An 8,953-nucleotide genomic window follows, 5' to 3' on the forward strand; every position below is an offset into this window, starting at 1 on the left:
CCATTTAATAGTTTCAGAAAGAGCTTACAAGACTTGCAACATCGCAACAGCACAGAAGTCCCCTATATTGCCAATGGGAAATATGTTTTCTTTACATATTAATATAGTAAGTTACAGTTGAAAAAAGACAAAACTTCAATCAAGTTTAACCTTTTAACTCTATTTTAACCTGCCTAACTGCTAGTTGATCCAGAGGAGGCAAAAAACTCAATTTGAAGCCTCTGAAGGTGGAAAAAATTCACTGAATCCTTTATATTGTTATTTAAATTGAAATGCCTATATTGTGGCCCAAAGGATCTCAGCTAAAAATCTCGTTTTCTGTTCTTCTTGGTATCATACACATTCATTTTTTTTGTCTGTATCATAATAGTATTACCTTTCTATATTTTTAATAACACCTGGTGTCAGACTTTTGGGCCCTTCCTACTATCGCCAGTACCCAGATTTATCAGTGACTTTATAAAGAGGATATAATAAGATCAAGTGAAAAATATCTCAAGAACTTCCCTTGGTAGCAGGACACATAAATGGCAGTGCTAATAACTAATTGTGGCCTTGGTTCCCAGGAGCCGATGTGCAAATACAAACCTGACCTTTACTCTGTGCTTTATATTTTTAATCCTTCTAAATAAGCTTGGCATAAGGAACACAATCGATATTTGTGCTTGCCTGGTAGATTCTTGACATGAATAGGAGCCCTTAAAATAGGTATGTCCAGTACACTGGGAACTCCTAAGGAATGAGAAGGACACAGCCCTATACAGTTATATATAAAAAAACTACTTATGGAAAGTTATATGTTTTTGCCTGCTGTACTTTCTATTTTTGAACCATTGATGCTGACCATGACTCAGAGTGATGCTGTACGTGGAAGTACTTACTGTAGCAGAGGGTGGTGTCAGCACAAAGAAAACAGCATAGGTAATGTAACTTTATACTGTATGTGTATCAGACCACACCAAAAATCCAATGAAGCATGGCTTGAAGGGAAGCTTTATTTCCTATTTCTCAAACATAGTGTTTTGATCTTTCTTCTATGTTGGTAATTGTCAGCTTTTCAGGAGAGCTTTCCTATGTATTTTATTAAATGTATTATTTAGTTATAGGCATAATTTTGGTTGGTTAAATGCTGGTCAGATGGAAACCCAACTAATTACTGTCCTTGTCTGTTGCCCATTCACCCCCTTTGCTCTTGCCCTGCCTGCCTCACCTTCTTCCCACAATCACCTTTTGCCAGGGGCATAACTACAGAGGAAGCAGAGCCTGCGGCTGCAGGGGGCCCAGGAAGTATAGGGGCCCCATGAGGCCCTAATTCATATACGATTTCAATCAATATTGGTAAAACTTAGAGTCTCAGTTAATAAGTAATTTCATTTGAGAGTTGGCCATACCATTAGATCTGCTCATTTGTTGAGGTTGTCATAAGACTGTGGGGCTTATTTATAAACACTGGACAAATCTGCACCTGGGCAGTAACACATGGCAACCAATTAGATGATTGCTTTCAGTGTTCAACCTGCAGCTGGCTGAAAAAATCTAATCACTGATTGGTTGCTACGGGTTACTGCCCAGGTGCAGATTTGCCCAGTGTTTATAAATGAGCCCCTGTGCGTCTACAGAGACCTGTCAGCCAGGAACTGCATTAAAGGGTATTTTCCTGCCCAATAGGTAGTAACACTTGCATCAATGTTAATGGGGCTTTCTGTTGGCTTCTTGTGTGAATTTGGGTGTTTTTTACGCCTCACAGTGGGTGTTAGTGTCAGTGAGTATCTGTCTGTGAAGTTTTGGTCTGTGAGTTGCAACTAGGGTTGCCACCTTTTCTAAAAATTTTTACTGGCCGGTGGGGGGACGGGGACAAAAAGGGACGGGTCGTAACATAAAAGGGGCAGAGTCTTGCACAGTGATGCAAAAAGGGGGGGGAACAACAACCGAAATGAACAGAAACCTAAAAAAAAGTACTGAGTGAATTGGGGGCGGACCAAGGGCTTTTTCTTAACAGTATACAAATTACCGGCAACTACAAGGCCCCAGTCTTGGCAGGTGTTTTACCGGCTAGGCCGGTAAAATACCGGCCAGGTGGCAACCGTAGTTGCAATATAGATTGTTTGCGCCTCTACCCCTTCTGTTTGGCTTCACCTTCTACTATCCTGAGCAGGTGCTGGCCGAGGCTCCAGCACAACCCCCACCCTCCTGAAGTACACACATATATACACACACACACGCAGGCACACATACTCCATAACTTCTGCTACTGCAGCACGCAAACTTGCATCTGGGCTTCCATCAGGCCTGGACTGGGAGTCAAAATAGGCCCTGCCATTCCAAGTACACAGAGGCCCAAACAGCCCCCTACCAGCCCAAATAGCCCCCTACCAGCCCACTATATGGTAACTTTCTATGGAACCATACAGCAGCCCCTCTGGCATTTGCCAGAACCCACAGATTGCCAGTCCGGGCCTGGCTTCCATGCAGCCTTAACTTCTGCTCAGTACATAAACAACCAGTCTCATGCACACTACAATCACTATAGTCTGTCTACTGGCACTTTACCCTCCGCATACAATCCATACTGTTTATTAACTCACTCAGAGGGGACAGCTGTTTTTTGCTGACATACTACTGCAGCTTACACTAGTTCTAATCATTGCAATATACAGTATTACGGATCCCTATACTGGACACTAGTACTTTTACTGAGGAGATGTCGGGGGGGGATTCTCTGACCATATAAAGGCACAAGGCTGCAGGTTGGGTTACACAGGGAACTCTGAGTATCACTCATGTATTATAAGGATAATGTACCCCCTACTGTAAATGATAAGGATATTAGAAATCACTGAGGGGTTCCATGACTACATAAAGGCTCAAGTCAGCAGAATCTTGAACATATTTTACATTAATTACACTTACGTGAGAAATGCACATACTTTATTGCAGTTTTACTCCAATATATGAGTGGATGAGTACAAGACCATCACTTGTTTACATGTGGGCTGATTTGTTTTTTTTTGCCCAGGCTGCTTTTTACTCCCAGTCTGGCCCTGATATGCAGTAGGGGGTGCATTATCGCTTATAGTACATTAAAGTGATACTCAAAGTTCCCTTATAACTCACGGTCACAGAACACCACAGTGATTTTTATTAACCTTATACTTCACAATACAAGGTATGTTATACCCTATATTATTACCCTTCTTTAATTATCTGCATTATCAGCATTTACTTCAGCAATGTTACTAATTTGAAATGGTGATACATGCATTAAGCACCAAAGAATGATATTTACTGCACTGCTCCCATATTTTTTGAGCCTCAATTTACTTTTCATAACAAAACAGGGAAGGTTACACCTCTGGATGTTCAGTGAGAATCAGCTTCCGGTTTCAAACTAAGGCTAAGGATAGTGGGACTTGTAGTTCACAGCAGCTATAGAGATGGGGGTTTTACATCTTTACCCTAGAGAATATACTATTTCCAAACACCATATCCTCTTACATCTTGTAAACTAGTCTTTTCCATCTATCAGCCTTTGTATCTTCCGGATCCCTTTCATTCAAGTCAAAATATATTTCCATATTTAAACCGATGCTGCAAATAAAACACAGGCAGAGGAAAGTTATTCCATCTGGGGGCCTTTTGCTAAATAAATTACGGGATTCCTGGAGCAGCTCGTGACAGCTGGAGATGCCTACCCATGGCCTATGTATAGACGGTAAAGATAAACTTCCCAATTATAACCTGCTGCTCAGAGTTCTGAAGTGCCCTTTGCATTAGCAGAGACGTCAACTAACTCCAGATCTCAAGTGAGATAACCACCATGCACCCCAGTTATTTTCAGATTTTTGTTTCTCTTTAAAGGGTATATAAACCTACTATAAAATTATCCCATCTGCTCCAGTGTGGGCATTGCAAAGTCATTAGGATTTTCCAATGAAAATCATCAATTGTCTTGCTTTCATGTAGCATTGAAAGGTTATGAAACGATTTAGGCTTGGCCAAATAACAATATAATCAGAGATTCGAATGGTTTAGCATTTTTTAGGAGTTCAGAGTGGAAAGTAACATTTCTGAGTCTGATGCCTATAGTAGACGAGCACTTAAATGAAAAACTAGGCATTTCCGGGCATCTCAGAGAATGGAGAATCTTCTTGCATTAAATGAACAGTAACACCAACCTATAAAAGTGTTTTAAAGTAATTAATATATAATATACTGTGACTTGCACCAATAAAAGCTGTGTGTTTATTTCATAAAGACTAGTATGGTTTATACAAACAAGCTGCTGTGTAGCCATGGGGGCAGCCATTGAAGCTGCTGTAAAAAAGGAGAAAAGACACAGGTTACATAGCAGATAAGCCCTGTATAATACAACAGTTTTTTTTTTTATCAGTTATGTGCTGCCATGTAACTCGTGCCTTTTCTTGAATAGCTGCCCCATGGCTACACAGCAGGTTATTTATATAAACTATAGTAGTCTTTCTGAAGCAAACACACAACTTTTACCAGTGAAGGTCAACACTACATTATATTTTTATTACTTTGATACACTTTCAGTTTTTGGTGTAACTGTTCCTTTAAGAAAGCTTTAAGAATCTAGTCCTGGTGTTTCTGGATTACCTTTAAATGGAGGATGCTAACAGATGGAGTTCAACAACATTTACCAATACTGCTGTGGAGTCTCTTCTTTAAGATCAATGAATGGCTTTCCAAGCAGATTGTCCTGCTCTGGTTTAGCTCTCTGGGTTCAGAACTGGAGGTATTAAATACATTTGATTTCTTGCACCCTATACCTACACCATATAGGTCTGCCGAGGCCTCGTGATCCCCAAAGCACTGCAGGCATGTTGATGTTATGGGGGTAGGGGGCACCACTGCAAAGGTGAAGCCTTTAGTAACATCACTGACCATAAGCCTAAAGTTATATGACCCCATTTGGATTTGATATCACTGTCTCTATGCCTTCTGTACTGTGCTAGAGAAACTTTCTAAATACCTTCAACTTACTCTAAGGTTTATACACTTGACTTTAAACTTCAGCTTGTGTTTTTGGACTAGTATTAATCTCACTTCCTAATGGAGAATTTGAGATAATTTTAGTGTTACATTTTATTGATTTCGATGCAGACCCTCTCCTATTCATCTTCCAGTCTCTCATTCAAACCCACTGGCTGCTAGGGTAACTTGAACCCTAGCAACCAGATAGCTGCTAAAATGCCAAACTGGAACACCTAATACAGGTATGGGACCTGTTATCCAGAATGCTCGGGACCTGGGTTTTTCTGGATAACGGATCTTTCAGTAATTTGGATCTTCATACCTTAAGTCTAGGAAAAAATATAGTAAACATTAAATAAACCAAACAGGTTGATTTTGATTCCATTTAAGATTAACTATATTTAAGTTTGGATCAAGTACAAAGAACTGCTTTTTTATATAGGAAATTATTTTAAAAAAATGTGGATTATTTGAAATAACATGAGACGGCCTTTCCATAATTCAGAGCTTTCTGGAGAATGGGTTTCCAGATAACAGAATACCTGTACTTCTAAAAACACTAAAAATAAAGACCAATTGCACGTTGTCTCGGAATATCACTGCATCAGTCTAAATCTACCTTTAAAGGATACCAATACATTCTGAACATAAAATGCAGCATCTAACTGTAGCAGGAAGTAGAGTGGGAATAAAAGACTACATACATTCATTGGCTGATATAACCTAGCATGTATGGGTTCCTTTGGTTTGTGTGTGAGAGCAGTGCCTCATATGAACCTTTAGTATAGACAATGAGAGTTCTTCTGCAATATCCAATAGCACATACTGCTAAAAAAAAGTATATATTGATTTTAATGTTACATGAAACAGTATTTTTAACATTCATGTCTGCCCTTGCAAGATCAGAGACATTGTACCTAGGCGTCTCTCATGAAGTTCAACATAAAAGCTGTCATAGTGTGAATTCCCACTGACACTATAGGGATCTCGGAGAAAAATGCCAAAGATTTGTATGTGAGGAGCCTTGTCAGCAAGCCCGTTATTACTTGTCACATTGCAAAATGTTTCTGTTCATTAGTGACACCAAAATATAACATGCAAGGTCAAACTATGGGGAGGGTGACAATCCCAGCATCCCCTTCCCGAACAGAACTCAATCCATAAAACAGAACAGGGCTCATTTACATCCCATATCCAGATGTGCTGGATTAAAACTCCCAGAGTTTTGCTTCTTATAATGTAACGTTGATACATGATGCAAGCTTTAGTTACGCAAACACAGAGATGGAACTCTGACCATAATAAAGCTTTTTTTTCTGAGTATTTCAAGGCCAGCAGCCCAACAGAGTACAGGTATGAGACCTGTTATCCAGAATGGTTGGGACCTGGAGTTTTCCAAATAAGGGATCTTTTTGTCATTTGGATCTTCATACCATACGTCTAGTATAAATTTATGTAAATATTAAATAAACTCAGTAGGCTGGTTATGCTTCCAATAAGGATTAATTATATCTTAGTTTGGATCAAGTACAAGCTACTGATTTATTATTACAGAGAAAAAGGAAATCATTTTTAAAAATTTGGAATATTCAGTTAAAATGGAGTCAATGAGAGGTGGCCTTTCCGTAATTCAGAACTTTCTGGATAACGGGTTTCCGGATAACAGATCCCATACCTGTAGATGATCCTAATAATAATTCTGCAAGTATTCTGTGGCATTTTTTGGCTCACATGCCTGTATCAACAGAACAGACAGCCAGCACTCACCAAACGTAAACATTTCAAAAGGGAGGAGAACATCGCATGGTGTCCTCTACAACCAGTTCTGTAGATCATTGCTGTACAGCACCATCAAAGAAATACATTTAAAAAGCCTTTTATTAGCAGCATTGGACTGGGGTGCCCAGGGCCCACCAGCCGCAGAGCCCCCTCTCCCCTCATCCCAGCTGCAACCTGCACCTCACCCCCGCCTTGCGTGTTTTGCACATTTTCCTGTTTGCCACAGCCAGGGTCAGGGAGGGAAGTTAACAACGGCAGAGCTGGTCTGGGCTGGCGGAACCCACCAGGTCCCACTGGCCCAGTCCGACCCTGCTTATTAGCATCACATGGTTTAGATCCGAAAAAATGTGACGTTTCAGGCCAGTACTCTGCTTTTTATCAAGCTACAGTATCTTGATGAAAGGCAGAGTACTGGCATTAATGTAAAGGTGAACCATGCCTTTAAACCTTGTTATCTCTAAACACATATGCAGAGAGGCCAATTATTTCCAAGTCACCTGATCCTTTTTAAAGGACACTATACTGAGTTATTGATTTTTCTTTTAGAGTAAAACAAAAAGGCATCAAAATTCAAAATGAAGCATGCATGATTAAGACATATTTGGCCAATTGGAGTACTGCCTCAATGGCAACCATTAAGTATCAGTATCTTACCTATGTAGAAACAGCAGCATGATTATTCCTACCTGTATTTAATAAGTATATCTAAAATAAATAAGGGTCTATGTTCATATGTCTTTTTGACCAGTGATATAGCTTGGCATAATCTCACCTGGATCATTATTATAACAGAGGTTGAGTCTACCATTGGTTTTCATCCAGTTTAAGAACCAACTTCAATTTCCATTTCATTTTAACTGTTTAATCCCCATTTTTCTTAAGAAGTACCTTTTGTTCAAATGCTAAAAGTGCAGTGTCCAGTAATACCCCCCTTTCAATTAAATACATATTGGTGCAAGCTATTCTCTTCCATTTTAAATCAAGTAGCAGATTTAGAGACCCTTTAAGCAGTCTCATAAAATTCCTCTTTTGAGTGATATTAGGACGTTAGAATATTTCTTATTCATTACAGCTATAAACATGCACATAATATTCAGAAATAAAAAAAGAAATACAGAAAATCTTAGATTGAGGTAACCGATGTATCTAAAATACTTCTAGAAGTTTGCAAGGACTTAAATGTTCACTTTTCCTACAGAAAAATAGAATGGTCAAAAGTCCTTTAAAGAACAATATTTGTCCTCTATCCTTCAGGGATAAATTAACTTTACTTTAAGGGCCTTATTTATTAAAGTCCGAATTTTTCTGGCCAGGTGGTAATATAGTAAGTTAGGTTAAAAAATTTAAAATTTTAATTTTAATTAAAAAAAGTCTGACCAAACTAGAATCCACAATTGGAGTTTATTTATTATTAAAAAAGCATGATTTGATCGGATCGGGGACAAACCCGAAAAAAAAAGACCAGAAATCAGAATCGTACAAATTTTTCGGAATTTTTTCTGAGTTTTTTCACGAATCCATTTTTTCGGATTTTTGCCCGAAAAGTCCGAAATAGTCAGATTTTCAGTCTAATTCCAACGTAGACCACAGAAAATTACAAATAGGATAGAGACCTCTCCCACTGACTTACTGTATCTACAACCTCAATAGGTCTGAGATGCCGAATTTTCAGATTGGATTTTTCCATCCTCGGAGTATAATAAATCTCAAAAAATCCAAGTTTTTTTTAAAATAAAAATTTAGATTTTATAGTTAAAAAGAAACTAAATTTTTTGAGTTTTTGTATTCGGACTTTAATAAATAATCCAACTGTACTTAATAAAGTACAATGTCTGGTTTAAAACACACCTAGAAACAATAATGGTATCTCCTATATGGTTTGCAAGGTCATATACCTTGTTAAAGTCATCGCTAGGTGAGGTTTGATTTAGGGTTGGTTCTGGAGAAGGAATATACTGTCATTCTAAGGCAGGAGAGCCCATACATTATTAATGTGAGGTCTATTTTTAGTGATGTTTTCCCATTATGATCTACAGTATATCCATAAAAGCATTATTAGCATTCTGTTCCATGGAAAATATTACTTAAATATTAATTTGTGAGAAAATTTATATTGCTTTATTTGAAAAACAACTATTTCTTATGTAACCTTAACATAATAAATATCTGAATGAAAAGC

The sequence above is a fragment of the Xenopus laevis genome, chromosome 3L (genome assembly GCF_017654675.1).
Source record: "Xenopus laevis strain J_2021 chromosome 3L, Xenopus_laevis_v10.1, whole genome shotgun sequence".
Lineage (NCBI taxonomy): Eukaryota > Metazoa > Chordata > Amphibia > Anura > Pipidae > Xenopus > Xenopus laevis.